The sequence below is a fragment of the Belonocnema kinseyi genome, chromosome 4 (genome assembly GCF_010883055.1).
Source record: "Belonocnema kinseyi isolate 2016_QV_RU_SX_M_011 chromosome 4, B_treatae_v1, whole genome shotgun sequence".
Lineage (NCBI taxonomy): Eukaryota > Metazoa > Arthropoda > Insecta > Hymenoptera > Cynipidae > Belonocnema > Belonocnema kinseyi.
In genome coordinates this window covers 25626888-25643859 of record NC_046660.1, presented here as the reverse complement: position 1 = coordinate 25643859, position 16972 = coordinate 25626888, and positions in this window count along the sequence as shown.

Sequence of the window (16972 nt, the reverse complement as noted above, 5' to 3'; positions counted from 1 at the left end):
CCCCCCTGATTCACAAAAAAGGATTTAAGCTGACAGAAATGGACCATTTTCATGTACCTTGAACCGCTAAATGTTTATTCTTTGTCAGAATTTTCGATCAAGCTTGTATTGTTTTTCGATAACATGTTTTCTATTACCTAAAAAAAAATCAAAACGAAAACAAGTTTTTTGAGGTTAGGAAGTGAACAGAAGCTAATTTTGTAATTCTGAATTCAGATTTAGATTTAGCAAAAGAGAATATTTAGGATGTGACTACTCTAATTTGGGAAAACTTCCAGTTTTTCTTGGCAAGGTTACGGTATTCAACTCATGAGATTTAAAACATCTTTTTAAAATTATTCTATCTTTAATATATTTAATAAAAGATTCTTTAATTCTTAATGTGTTAAAAATATGTAGAGGAGCAATAAAAGCCGACACTTTCCATTTAATATGGTTGTTTAAGTATACGAAGTTTAACAACACATTCGATATGGTTGGATCGAGGATTTATTTGGCTACAAAGTTTTATAGCTTCGATAACAGATTAAACTATAGCTCTAAATTTGATATCGGAGTTTTTCAATTTGCTTGTGTTCACTATAAAGGATCATAACTTTTGCGCTCCTTAATATAATGTATTAACATAATAAGTCAATCGACTCGTCTCGAATCAACGAAATTTTTCCACCCTGGCATTAACTTTAAATTTTCTTCATAAAAAAGATTTTACTACAAAATTAATTTTGTTTCAATTAAATTTATTTTCAAGTAGTGATGTTAAAAAAAAGTGTTACACACAGACGCATTCGCACACTTAAATACAGACGATTGTTTATAACATTGTATCAGGAATTTTTTCAATTGGAAAACATTTTATTATAATAGTAAAGTTTTTGGAATATTACAGAGGTACAAAGTTTCCTCTTCATATAAGGAATCTCAATATTTTAAATTACACAGCCACACAAAAAAAATTGTGCGGATCTGGCAACAAGACACACGTATTCCTATGGATTTTGGGGCGCTGAATTCAAATTCGGTATCAAAAATCACCCATCACGTCATGGATGAGCCATAAACTCAAAAAATGATGAAAAATCATATACTGAGGCAAATAAATTTCAAAGTAATTCCAGTGATGCAAATTTTTACTTAAAAAACATGTCGACAACTGTGAAGGGTCAACCCTTGCCTGATATCAACTTATTTAACATAACTTTACACAACAGAACCTGACCTCACCTAACTTGAATTAACAGAAATTTATTGAACTACACGTAAGGCTCTGGCAGCATATTTTACCAGTGGCAAATGTGTGCTACATCAAATGGGTCAACTCGAGCCTAACCTAGAAATAAATATAACCTAGCCTAGCCTAACCTAACCTAACCTCGCAACACACAATTAAACTGATTGTGTTGTCCCGTTGTGTTTGCGGTACCGTTTGAATCAGCTTGTGCTTAACCTGCAAAGAGGTCAAACCTATCCTAACCTAAAAAAACCTGACCTAACCTAACCTAACCTTGCCTAACTTAACTTCACGTAACACAATTAAACTCATTGTATTGTCCCGTTGTGTTTGCGGTACCGTTTCATTCAGCTTCGTCTTAAACTTCATAGAGGTTTAACCTATCCTAACCTAACAAAACCTGACCTAACCTAACCTAGCCGAATGAAATTCAACCACACGTGTAGCTATGTAAGCGTACGGTTCGCAGTCTTAAATGTTTTTTTTTTTAATTACGATAAAAAGCGAGATGAAATGTAAACACGAAAGATAGTATAAATATATCTCTCAAGTTTAAGAAAAGCAGAAAGAAAAAAATTTCGAATAAAACTCTTATTCATTTAGATGTTTAAGTTACAGTTCTACATTTTAATTGATACAAACATTGTCAGGTTAATTGAAATAGGGTCAGTTCTACTTGTAGTTCTAAGTTTCTTCAAATGAGTAATGTGCGTTTAAATTTTTAACCACCTGTAGTACAATGAAATGAATTTTATTGTGTTACAGCGGGAACACTTAAGTTATGTTGCGTTAAGCAAAATTTCGTTAGGTTCTGTTAAGTTAGATTCATTTGTAGGTTAAGATCGAGTTAACCGATTAAATATAGCACACATTTAAGACTGAGAACCGTACGCTCACATAGCTACACGTGTGGTTGAATTTCATTCGGCTAGGTTAGGCTAGATCAGGTTTTGTTAGGTTAGGATAGGTTAAACCTCTATGTAGGTTAAGCCGAAACTGAATGAAACGGTACCGCAAACACAACGGGACAACGCAATGAGTTTAATTGTGTTACGTGAAGTTAAGTTAGGTTACGTTAGGCTAGGTCAGGTTTTTTTAGGTTAGGATAGGTTTCACCTCTATGTAGGTTAAGCCGAAGCTGAATGAAACGGTACCGCAAACACAACGGGACAACACAATCAGTTTAATTGTGTTTCGTGGGGTTAGGTTAGGTTAGGCTAGGTTAGATTTATTTCTAGGTTAGGCTCGAGTTGACCCATTCAATGTAGCACACATTTACTACTGGGACATTTGCTACTGCTTCCAGAGCTTTACGTGTAGTTTAATAAATTTCTGTTAATTCAGGTTAGGTGAGGTCAGGTTCAGATGAGTGAAGTTATGTTAAATAAGTTGATATCAGGCAAGGGTTGATCCTTGACAGTTGTCGACATGTTTTTGAAGTGAAAATTTGCATCACTGGAATTATTTTGAAATTTATTTACCTCAGTGCATGATTTTTCGTCATTTTTTGAGGTTATGGCTCAACCATGACGTGAAGGGTGATTTTTGATACCGAATTTGAATTCAGCCCTTAAAAATCCATAGGAATACGTGTGTCTTGTTATCAGATCCGCACACTTTTTTTGTGTGGCTGTGTAATTGTACAATAGTTTTCAATCCTTTGCACAGTTTTTATTTAACCAGAGATTAAAAAAATACTCTCGGGCTTACTGTGAGATTACTGATAGAAATACATACCTGAATTTAAAGTATTATAAAATATAATTATTATTAATAAATAAAAATAAAAATTGAAATATCTCAATTATGTAGCTTCAACAGTTTCTCTATTGTGCATTTGACACACCTTTAAAACCTTTAATCTCGCTTATACGAGCTAGTGTGGACCGGCCATCCTTGGATAATAGAGAAAGTCTGATAAAACGGAATTTTAAATAAAAAGAAAGTCTCAGTATAATAAACTGAATGTATACTTTAATAAATATTTAACTTTTACAATCATGTTTACAATCATGTTAGCGAAGAGTGTGTTTAGATTATTAACCAAACAAAGCAGAGGTTTAAAAAGATCTCCTCTGGTTGTTTAGGAAAACTTCATAGTATGAATAATGCATAAAGCTCGGATAAGAGCTACTCTTAAGACTACTTGCATTAAGACTACTCTTGCGTTATAGCTCGGATAAGGCGGGTCAATAATTTCTGCTTCAACCTCAGATAATCGTGAACTGGGATAAAGCAGCCTCGGTTAAGCGAGGTTTCGACAATCTTGGGTCTGGGCAGATTTTTGACAGAAAGAGGGAGATCCTTAAAGAGGCGCAATTTGTCAGCGAGAAAGGGTTAATTCTCTCTGATCCAGCCCTCCCTGTTCTTTATTATTATCCATGCAACGGATAATGCTAGTATTTGGTATATAATATGCTGCTTGGTGTTCGGATCCATTTTATCTTACCCAGCCAATCTTTCTGTTTATTTAATAAAAGCGATTTTTGGATTTTTGATCCATCATCGGTTTTAGCTATCGATATGAATCAGTCAAAGCTCTTGTCGAACCATAAACTAACCAATTAATGGTCTAGAGGTCAGACTCTTTCGCGATATCCTCAAGGAGGAAAGCATCTATTTTAACCAGATATTGGGGCTTAGGAGAACACTGAATATTAATCTTATTTCTTGTCCTGTAATTAGCATCATCTATTAGATGATACATGCTTTTCGCAATTGGTCTAACGGTTGCTTTCTTCTCTTCCTCTGCTGCTTATTCTTCGAGCGGTGATATCGGCGGTGATATTTTCTAATGAATAATAATGTTGAGGTAAGGGTTTTTAAAATACATACCATGGAAGTGTGAATATAAACTCAATGGAAACAACTGAGATTGAATGCATAGCTATAGTTTAATCTGTTAGCATATCTACCAAAGTACATAATTTTAAAATAAAAATCGAATTATACCAATGTTGAAGTCTTTATAACATCACCATGATCTTTTCTAGTTGTTACAAGCAATTTTCTGTGTTTTGAAACACTTTGAGAATTTTCAATTTAATTCTATCGAACATGACATTCTCTATAAGTCTCTCAGGCCGCACTTCAAGGATTCGGTTTAATTAAAGGATGAAGTTAATCAGGCCGGATTTACTAATTCCGAGATTTGCTGGCACGCCGGTTTCGAACTGAGAGTGGTACGCCTCCGGTGGCGAAAAGGCGATCATTTCTTTTCATCTCAAGAGTACATATAATATATAATAATATAAGAGATTAACAATAAGCAGAAAACTCTATTACATATTAGAGATAATATTTATAAATAAATTTGCTTACATCGCATTTTTTTAAATAGAAATTTTTTATTTTCACTATTTAAATATTCTTATCTTTGGTTTGCAAATTAATCGCTTCTGTTAGAAAATCCCCCCTTTTTGGTTACAAATGTAAATATTTAATTCAAAAGTCCTTTTTTTGGTAAATACTCCTGTAATTAGTTTGAAGTTAAGCTCCTTTCTTGAAAATTCATGTTTTTTTATTTTATATTAATTATTTTAGTAAAAAATTGATTTTTGGCTTAAAATATAACTACTTTATTCTTGGTCAGAAAATTTTCTTTCTTAATGCAACAATTATCTTGTTTAAACTTTCATCTTTTTTGTTGAAAATGCATTATATTATTAACAATTGCTTTTGACCGATAAATATGGTACTATTTAGTTGAAAATAAACTTTTTGGACGAAAATGAATAATTTTCGTTAAATATTCAACGTACTGATAAAAAATTGGTATTTTTGGTTTAAAAATTCAACAATTTCTGTGGATTTTTTTCTCTTTCTCTTGACTGTATGAAAAAAAAATCAAGGTACAAAAGGGTACCAGATACAGGGTCCAAAAAACATTGTTTCTGCTTATACGGGAGCAGAGTTATCTAACACAGAGAGTTCGTGCTGTTCGATGCTGGTGTGCCAGCAGTTAGGAAGGAACGTGACATGTTGCGTTAACGCTATTTCGAACTGCTGGCATACCAGCATTAAACAGCACGCGCTCTCCGTATTAGCTAGTTAATGAAATCGACATTTCTTTAAATTTTTTTAAAATGTGTATCAAAGCACAATCCTATCAGGTTATTTTTTCAAATTTTATCCTCTACACCGATGAGAACGATAATGACGACGACGATAGAGAGAGAGAGAGACATCGTAAAACCTGTTCTATCAGATTCATGATGTCTCAAATCGTGGAGATTTAAAGAAATAACCAATACTCAGTTTTCACATAAAAGTAATCACTTCTTATTATGACGAGAACGTACAAACTTAATAACTTTCTTTTTGCAGAGTCAAGTTCACAGTTTGAATGTCTACCTCATGACGACACAATTCCTGCTCTTTCTGCTGCCAGAACATATTCACGTTCCAGGGCTCCTTCTTATGCCGAGCCTCATCATCGGGTCAGGTCCAGGTCCCCTCCAGGCCATGGAAGGCCCATAGTACTACCTACCACGATTTTTTCTTCTGACGGAATTAGAATTGAATTTGACCAAGTCGAAATTATCCGGCTTACTGCCTATAAGAAACCACACCGGCTATTTGAACTTCGCAGATGCACTTTTCCTGCTGATAAACCAATTCGATTACTTTCACGAAGGAGTGTCTATGTTCCAATGCCAACCCAAGAGCAAATTGTGTTATCATCATCCGACGGTAAAGTATTTGCAATATTAGAAAGTAGTACATTTCTGGCTGGAATATATGCACCTAATCGTTCCACTTGCAATAGAGTCATTAATTCATTCAACAAAAATTTTGAACTAAAATGTAAAATTTTTTGTGATTCGAAGTAGGCTAAAATGTTAAAAGTAACTGACGATTTCAAATAACAATAAATTCTATACATTATCATTCTCAAGGCTTCAATCTTTGTAATTCCCTAATATTCGCTTAAACCATATTATTTTATAATCACCAAATATCGATTGGTTTCTATATTTTTATTCTGGAACACAAAAGGTTCAAGAAATCGATTATTTTGTACATTTTATTTTCAGTTTATATTTTCATTTTTGCATTTTTTGCAATCTACAATTTAATCGAAATGTGCCCCGGCATATCTGATTATATTTTAAGTTGTTCTAATCATGTTTTTTGCTTCATTTAGTTTAAACGCGTCTTTGCACAAATTAGAAGTGTTGGGTCATTTTTTTTTTAAATTGTTCGACAGGTTTTGCGACGTTGGACCAAACGTTGTCATGCGAAAGAAGAACTTTATCGGGTCTCTGCTCGTATTGCGGTCGTTTTTCCTTTAATGCTCGGCTCAATTGCATTAGTTTTCGATATAGTTCGCCCGTGAATGCATCTCTAGGTTGAAGCAGCTGATAGTATACTACACACTGCTGATCCCACCAAATACAGAAGATGAGCATCGATCCATGGATGTTTGGTTTTGGTATTGATGGTTGGTCAGACACTTAACCCACAATTTGTTATGTCTAGAGTTATCATAGCGAATTCACTTCTGACTACCAGTGACAATACGATGCAGAAACCATTTTCGACTTTGTTGTTGTCGTGGCTGTTTACAAGTGAAAAATCTCCTTTCCAAGTCTCTTAGCTTCAGTTCGTACGGCAACGCATTTAATTGCTTTTGGACCATTGCCAGTGCATACAAGCCTCCATAAATAGTTGAGCGATCAACTCCCAATGAGCCTTGAAGCTCATCTTGCGTTTGATATGGGTCTTCATTGAGTAACGTCTCCAATTTCTAACCCTCGATCTTTTTCGGATGGTTGTATAATCCCCGTAATTTTCCAAAAGCAATCGATGACTTTTAGCAGCACTTTTCTTCAAATTGAACAAAAAGTAAAACTTCCCGCAAATGCTGCTTTGTTGGTGCGTAAGCGGACATCTTTAATAATAAAAGAATATGCTGTTTACACTTTGGTAAAACGACACTAAATGAAAACGAAGGCTATATGATGGAGCTTCCACACTCATAAAGTAACGATAAGCCTCGATGAATAAACTATAAGTCACGCTATCTTTTAGAAATCCCTGAAAGTTAATGCGCGCTTCCAATAGTAAAATAGTTCAATCTTTTTTTTTTCTTAAATTATAAATTAACTTAAAAGCATGTTTTTACATATCCTTCTTCATCTTCACGCGAATTCCTAACTTTATGTAATTGCACTTTTTTACATTATAAAACCTCTGAAAATAAAAATATTTTGTTAATTTTTTTTAAGAAGGTACTAATAGGTCTGCATGGGATGCAGATTTACATTTCATTAAATTTTACATTAGAACAGTTTTCTTGTGTAAGTACATAAACTTTATGTAATTCTCCTCTAAGGTTTTGAAATCTACCTTAGACACAGAAAAGTATCCGCTAGGAAGTCATAACAAGAGCTCATAATTAGTCATGATTTCAATTTTAAACATGCAAAAATTACTTACTGAAAAATTTTTATTTATGAGCAAACTTTTTTTTCTTATTGCTTCTTCCCAAATTTCACAAAAAGATGGGGTTTTAGTAAGTGAAAGCTTGTTTTGTCGCGAAATCTATTTTATACAACTTTGCTTCCTATAATTTTTAAACATGGATAAAATCATGTAAAATATTATCCTTTCTTCAATATTTTTTTCTGTTTTTCTTTTTAAAATGATTTGCTAATGATTCTAGGCTTTAAATATTTAATTTGAAAAATATAGATGCGACAACGACCTTAAAACTGAATCTCTGTAAAAGAGACATAGCTTAGCTCCTTTCTTGGGGTGCAGTCGTTTTGAAAACAAACATTTGTTAACAATGCTCTGTTCGTTTCACTCTACGATACATATTAATAACTATTCATGTGGTGTAGGCCTATGTAAAAATTAATTAATTTAGTAAAGAACAATATTTTTGTTCCATGCAATAGCCCTATGCACAGGGCTATTATGGGATAGATTTTATCTTTACAGGTCTGCAATGTGTGTGTGTGTGTGTGTATTTAAATTTAAAGTATAATTCAATCAACGCAATATGAAAATAATTATAAAATTTAAGAGGGCCGATAGAGGCTCTTATCGGAATCCCTCTTTTCCAACTTCGAACTTTTTCGCTGCATCAGGATGTTCATTGTCTGTTAAATCGAAATCTTCACTTTTAAATTGACGAAACCATGTCTCACATGTTCTAATCATTGGAGAATGTTCACCATAAGCTTCAACTAGCAATCGATGAGCTTCAACTGCTGTTTTCTTTTAATGAAATAATAAAATCAACGAATGCCGCAAATACGATTTACTTGGAACGGAACTCGACATATTCACTGAGGTAAACAACTATGATGCTAATATTTTGGCAGAATGGAATTTTGTATTTTTGAGCGTTATTGTCCATAGAAAAATATTACATAGATGCCAAATCATAGAAATATATACATATCTCTGGCGACATCTATGAGTAAAACCGGCAAACTTCAACTAACACCCCTGGTAGACTCTGTCCGTGAGCCACGTCTACGACCTATCTCTTTCCGTAAGAAGTATACTGGTAAGGGGAGAGGGAAGATTTCGTGAGCCTTCCTTTTCTCCTAAAAGTCACATTTGTTTAGCGCACGTCCCATATTTTTATATATTTGCCAATAGAATTAATTACAGCAGCAAAAGCGAAGATCAGAATATCGGTAGTGATCCTCATATTTTCTTGGAGCAAATGACACTACACTGTAAAATAAATTTTTGTAAAATTACAAAGTTTCGACAAATCACATATTGTATCATTGTAAATATCACACACTTCACTGTGTGATTTTACTAATGTATGTGAAATTACAACCTGTAACGATGTAAATAAAAGGACCCTTGAACAGCAGCAACCGACCATGCGTCAGTACAATCACTTTCCTGTGGTTGAAAATTACAAATAGATTTTTAATTTTACCAAAGATCTTTAATTTTACCCTGGCGGAAACTGTAAGATTTTTGAATTATAATCAATTGAAAATTTAGAATAATTAATCAAATAATATGTGGCGCACGTCTATTGAATTTCGCGCTTCGCGCTCAGTAATGAGTTACCTCGCGCTTTGCGTTCGGAGATAATTACAACTCGCATTTCGCGCTCGGATATTTATTCTTTGCATTTGAAATGCTTGAATAAAACTTTATCAACATTATCTCTTTAAGATGGCAGTATTTATATGCGTCCTCATATTCTGAATTGTCTCCTTAATTAAGTATAATCGAAGTTCAAGTTTCTCAAAGCTCTGTAGGCTTTGAGGTTTTAAGACATTGGTTGGAGAAATGTGAAGAGGTAGAAAGGAGGGGGATAAGCATGTAGGTATTGTTGTATAAAAGGGGTGACAAAAGGGCAGTAGCATGGGTGAAGGGGGTGTTGGGTAAGATAGAGAAGAAGAGAAGGAAGGAGGAAGTGGAATGGAGAAGGGAAGATTCTAAATAGGAGAGGAAGTATATGTAAGAGAAATGTAAATATTGTAAATAGTAGTCAAGTATTAGGTGTTAGCCGCGGATACAGAGGCTGGTATTGCGAGGCATAGCGACAAAAGAACGAAATGCGTGCGAGGCGAGGCGCAGCAAGGAAGGTTAGGCTATAGGAGCGATCTTTTTTAGAACAATAATTCTTTTTAATTCTTTCCTATCCGACATAGTTTAACTACAAAATGGAATTCTTTAATTTTCATTATTCTTTAACGAACTGATCCTTTCTATTGGAACCTTAAAAAAGTGTGTTAAGGATGAATTTGATACTTTCATTTTATCGAGAGTTATCGTGTTAACGGACAGACAGACAGACAGGCCTAGAAATAGTGAAAACTTGATTTTCGGATTCAGGGGGCCTCGAAACGTGCAGATCCGTTGAAAAACTGAGGTTTCAAATTTCGGACAATTCTAATACTTTCTCAATCATAAATGATGAAAATGTAAAAATAGAAACGCATGAATTAGAATGTCATTGTCTTCATCTTCACCCCTACTTTTATCACGTTTTGGTATATAATTTCTGTTTTAATTAATATATGTTTTTTTATTTAGCTCATTTAATTTTTTTATTATATTATTCAATTTATACAATATATCACGTTTTATTTTTTCGTCATTTTTATACAAAGAGATTTTTTTAAATATCTGACTCTTTAAGGGATGGAGGTAATATATATCTATATCCGCCCACATCTATCTATTTCTCTATCTCTATCTATATCGATATACATGTATATATTTGTAATTAAAATTTAAAATAATGAAACATCCGAGGCAGAAAAGTTATTGGGAAATAAGGTCTTACGACTATAAATTTGAAAAGGAGATGAGTTTCACGTGAATAGAGCGAGTAAAAATACTGAGAGTACTGAGTAGGTATTTTAACTCAAAATGACCCTGTTTGACACCTATAGAGAAAAACTATTAACTGAACTCATTATGTGCATGGAGATGTGTCTTATGTGTTAGATGCAAGAAAAAGTGAAAACTTTGAGAAAAATACTCATCGAGACGTTCCTATGCAAGAACATGAAACCTACCTACCCCCGTGTGGACAAATGTTCTCGCGCTGGCCTGGCCCAGAATATACCGTCTTCTGGCTAGCCCCAGGCCAGACCGTCTGGTCAGCCGCTAGACATAAGCTGGTCAGCCGCTAGTTATTGGCTCGTCAGCCACTAGTTAATGGCTGATCAATTGATGTTTAATCTTTGAGGATCATATCGTCCATGTTTAGAGGATACGCTTTGAGGATACGCTCAAAAACCAAAACATAATTTTCTGGAAAAATATATAATACACATCTTTAATATCATCAGTGAAAATTCAAAGTTTGCGTCAAAAATATACCACCATCAGTAGAATCAATTAACTTAATTATCTTTTTTATACTAAAGGGTCAAGCACTGAATTAAAATGACTTGGGAAAACTTGATTGTTTTAATGACTTGGAAACAAAAATTTTACTAGAAACATTTTAGTTTACAAAATTTCATTATAGGCTTTGTAACTTTTTTGGAATGTAAGACAAAATTTACTGTATCAAACTTAGATTTTTTTCTTAGCTCGCCAGGCCTGGATCCCGCTAGGCTCTCAAGATGATTAGAAGGAAAGTCGTGTTTTCATAGTTTGAATTTCTTATTTTCCATGATTTTAGACACCCTATAAAGTTTTCAATGTACGCCAAAAAATTTTGATGATAGAATTTAAGATTTTTTTCTATTGGCTCGCTGATCAGCACCAGATCTGGAACAGGACAGACTGTCAAGGTGACAAAAAAGGCTTGTTTTTACACTTTGAATTTCTGACTTTTCATCGTTTTAGACACCCTGTAATATTTTTAAAGTATGACAAAAAAATGTGCTGATGGAACTTATGATTTTCTTCGTTCTTGGCTAGTTGACCAGTGCCAAACCTGGGCCAGAACAGACTTCCAGACTAGACGATCTAGGTAAAGTCAAACTTGGGCCAGACCTGTAACCAGACTACCCGGACATTTTTCCACGCGAGATTTCTGTAAATTACCTACCTATTGATTAACTACCTACCAGCTACGTACCTACCTACCTAATTACCTACCGTGAAGTATTCTTCAAGTGAAAATACATCACTGGCATAGTACTAGCCCAGGAAAAATGACAGAATATCCAGTACTGGGCATCTTCTGGTAGTGTTGCGCAGCACTGGCGTGGTGCTGCAAATTAGTACTAGTTCTTTACTGGCAAACCGCTGTCTTACGATTTTAAAAAATTAATGAATTCTTTTACGATCATTCATGCATCAACATACTACTGCATATAGTGGAACTATTATTTGTAATAAAAAACAGTTATTTTCAAACCTTTTGATTAATTTTAGACACCTACTATTACTATACTCGAAAGTTATAACAAAAAATCTATACATAAAAAATTATTGATTGCGAGTATTTTTTCAATTTATTTTTCAATGATCCTGCTTAAAATTAATATTCAATATTACACTTTTAAACATTATATTACAAATAAAATTTCTACACCTACCGAGTTTCGAACCTACATCCAAAGCTGAACCTCGCAGTCGGGAGTCTTGAACATTACTCTATACTATACAGCTATGCCTAAAGAATTGAAAGCCAGTGCAAAAACTATCCTCAAAAATCACAGCTCAAAAGGGAATAAGCGCCAAAATTTGACACAGAAAAAATGCCAGCGAAATGTCCACTTCGAATCGGTGTTCTTTCGATTCGAATTGTGGGCGTCGAATGCCAATTCGAAAGACTTTCGAATTGCCCAATTCAAATCGTTTTTATTTGATTCGAACTAAGCGATTTCGAATTCCGATTCGAAAGACTTTCGAATTGCCCACTTCGAATCGTTTTTATTTTATTCGAACTAAGGGATTTCGAATATCGATTTAAAAGGCACAAGTCTAATACCGACATTAAAATCATTTTGATATGCAACAAAAATGATACCGAATTCAACAGCATTTGATAGACTTTTTTTACTGTGCAGCACAAAATTCAAATACCAAGTTCGAAATTTTGCCGAAGAACTGAGGGTTTACCTTCACACATCGAATAAGTCAAACTTGCTGAACATCAAGCAGCTGGTTATTGAAAAATACGAGTAGTAACGAATAGGATGCAAGGATAAAAATACAGAATAGAGAGGGATGGGTCTGAGAGAATCAATAGTTTCTCGCTGACTTATCGCTGACTTATGGCATCAAAAAATTTTGGTGAAAAATTTAGCTTCCATACAACAACATCTGGCATGCATCTTCGCTTCATACTTAAAAACGAAGACGACCATTTCACAGTGGCTGGTCTTAAAACGCCTTGTACTCAGAAAAAAGAAAAGCCACTTGTCCAACCAAAGGAACTACAGGCTAATAACTTTCCCGAACTCGCTGTATAAGATTATTTGTACATTATGCATTTGTACATTCAGCAGGCACGGGCTTATAAATCATCAATGTCTTTGAGACCGAATTATTCTACAACTCAAATCGTCGAAAGTGGAAGAGAGCTCTCCTAAAAATGGTCAACAAACAAAGGTTGGCTGGCAAAGACGCTTTTCTTTACGAAGTAAAAGAAGATGCGACCGAGCACCTTGTTCTGGATTTTAAACTCAGAAGTGAGAGAGGTGCATTAATCCTTATAGATGCTTCACTTATAAAGCCCAAGTAAGACAGCAGAGGTCACAAACTTCTTCGAAGCACTCCTTGACAAGAAAATGCACGCAAAATTGTACTAAAAAGTTCTCATTCACTTGTGCAAACGGTTCCATGAACATCCTGAGTGCCTGAGAATTATATTTTGAAGGTGTGCCTTACGCAGAAACAACATTTTTTCAAGGACAATGTGCACCTCTGAAAGTGTGAAAGTGCACCTACTAACAATTTTCTCCTTCTTGAGGTTTTAGCTGCAACCCTGTCCTGCCGAATGCTTCGACAGAGATAGAGCCAATTGCCAAAAACAGGGAGTGCCGAATTTTCTGGAACTATAAATTTGATTCTTATCGCTGTTCTCTTTTATTATTATTATTTTCACTATTATTATTATACCATAAGGCAATTTATCTTTTAGAGTAAACGTAACTCACTCGGTGGGGAAGGAGGTATATATTTTTAGACTGAACGCTGCTTCGACTCAGACAGCTGATCGAACTCGCTGACACCAGATAAGGTTTTAACTGGTTCTAGATTCTAAATAAAACCTCCTACAGGCTGTATCTAAAAATAAAATTTTCTTCTTTCTTCCAAAACTAAGCAAGAAACGAAAAATATAATTAGTAACGAAATTGTTTATCTCAGAAAGTTTTTCCAATTTCGCTCAGAATATTTTTCGATAAGACGCATCGCTTTTATTTTAATAGTCAAAAATTGTATTTAAGATCAGAAATTCCTCTCTTCTTTTGGACTATGCATGATAAGAACAAAAATAGTTCAGCCGAAAAAGATCTATACATTTTTTATTGATCATTTCTTGCTGAGATACTTAGAGTTGGTTATAATCGTGAAAACTACCATATAAATAACAAATTTCGTATTATAGAAAATTGGCACAAGATAGAATGTAATGTTCGAGGAAAAATTTACGTCATAAAACGTGTTTTCGGACGTGAAAAATTTCTTTTGGTACATGTTGAAAATTCTGTTTCTCGATTGTCAACTATAATCATCAACTATAATGAACGTATGCTTATATGGCGTAATAAAAGGTGCTCAACATGAATGTGTTGATAAATTTTTAATTTTCGATGATTTTCAATGTTTTTCAGATATCAATGTACAAAATTGACGCGTGGGACTAAGTCGACACCGAATACCTGGGACAAAACAATTTTTTATGAAACATTTTAATGTCTCTTGTATCTTTTTCTTAAAGATTTTATTTTTATTTTGATAGTGTCATTTTTTACTATTACAACAAAATAGAACAGTATTATAAAAAAATTGTATGATGAATTTGTCGATCCTTCTTTGTTGAATTTTTTGGTCTATCCGTTTTCCTAGTAATTTGTGCGATTTTTCCAACAATTTATATTTTTTCAATGCGACTTTTTTCTATATAAGCAGAAACTATGAATCCTAACGAGAAATCATTCATAAAAAAATAAGAATTTTAAATTAGATTGAAATCAAATTTAAAGCCCTATTGAACATACAAAATCATCATCACATTCGTGAAAAACGTTCTTTCGGATTCAGACGATTTTAAGACGTGAAGATTTGATAAAAGCGGAGGAAATCAAGTTTTTTCTGATATTTCATAAACAAAGCATCCCCTCGGTGTCACAGCTGCCCATGAGGGGGCCCTGTATCAAATTTTTCCGTAGCCCCTTTTCAGGAAACTAAAAAACAAAACTGTCACAAAAAATTCGGGTGCCCCGTGTTATAGATACGAATAAAACGACATTAGCTACGACCCTGATCCTACTATAAAATCAACAGAAAGTTTTTAAGCCCACAAAATTTAAGGCGATTACAAAGAATAAAATTTTCAATCATAAACGATTCTATATTTCATTCTTGTTTTTCATAAATAAATTAAATTTTTAGACGGTTGAGGTTGAAACATTCTACTTTATAATTCAATAGTATGTGACGGGTGGAGCCTACTGGAGCTTCCCTTACTTCGCACGGGGTCAATAATGTAATTATGCCGCTTCCCATATTGATTTTTGCTCGCACATTATGGTGACTGCGGTGATTATATGAATATATTCCAGCAAGAAGTGTACTGGTCTCCAATATTGCAAATATGTCACCATCGGAAGATGATAATACAATTTGTTCTCCGGATGGCATGGGCACAAACACATTTTTTCGTGCCATTAGCCGTAATGGTTTATGTGGAGAAAAAGTGTATCTTCGAAGTTCAAATAGCCGTTGCGGATTCTTACGGGACATGAGCCAAATACGATTAAGTTGATCAAGCTCATATTCAATTCCGCGAGTAGAAGCAATCGTTGTAGGTGGAGCACTGCATTTGATATGAGGTGGAAGCGACCTTGACCTGGAACGAAGAGAAGGCTCGGCAGAAGAATGTGAGATGACAGGAGAATTTCTTTTAGGAGAATTAGAAAGCTCACGACAAGGAATACCAGGAATAGGTTCGCCATTTGGTAGACACTCAAACTGCAAACTTAACTCTACAAGAAGAAAGAGAATTACATTTTTTCAAATTTCTTGGCAAATCATGAACTTATTGTGGCAAAATTTTTAAAAAAATCTGCAGGCTAGGGAAATCATTTTAATGGAAATACCATCAGAAAACTGAGCATATAATTTCATCTCTTTGAGTTTTTTAATCAGGGTTTCTTGTGATATTTCAGAAAGAAATAATTTAGTATCGTCAAAAGTAAAGGAAAGTGATGTGGGGGAAAAGTACTGTTTGCAACGGATGTGGAGTTTGTGTTAAAAGCTGTTGAAAGTTCTGCAGAGGAGAAATTGTTATCAGGATCTGAATAATCGTCTTAAGAGAAGCCAGACGTTTTCATTTTTATTCATGTTTTTGATAGAATTGTATTTATATTAATTGTCTGACTCCCTGATTTTTGTCAAACGCTGAAGATAAAAAACTTCTTGAGACAAATAACCTTTCTATTTATAACCTTTTCAATGAAAATGCTTTTTAAGTCATAAGTAGTGAGGTGCTTAAGAAATTCGGTTTTATGTGTATTTGTGATTGCGTATAGGCAGAGCGGATATATTAGAGGAGGGATTGAACGAGAACTGGCGCCAAATGCTGATTAGATTGTGGTTTGAAGGGAATGAGATTGAGAGTTGAGTAGGAGAAATCACCTAATCTGGATCATTAACAATCATCTCGCAGTTGATGATTGCCGAGTTTCGCAACAATGATAGGGTGCTGGAGAATTTTGTGAGGCAGTCTTTTCAATTTTGTTTATATCCTCATTTTCCATTTTCGATCCAGCTTCCAGTAAAGAAGTTTGGTTTCAGTTATCAGCAATGTCTGGTGTCATCGTTTATATGGAGGATAAGAGATTTTCATTGAATGCTTGTTGCCTGTTTTCAAAGTATGTGATCCTTGAGAGCATTTGTTGTGACTGCACAAGCTCTTTCTTTGCTCTTCTAAGACAAGATTTCTGATCATAGTAGCGAAATCAGGCAGTTGGTGGTACTTCTTCTTGCTAAGGATGCAGGAGCATGAGGAGGAGGCGTACCGACGGCGCTGCCAATATTAGTTGTTGGTTTCCCAGACAAACTACCATCCACTACCGCAGACATGTCGGTCAGGCTTTGCCCTTCGCCTTTCAAGTA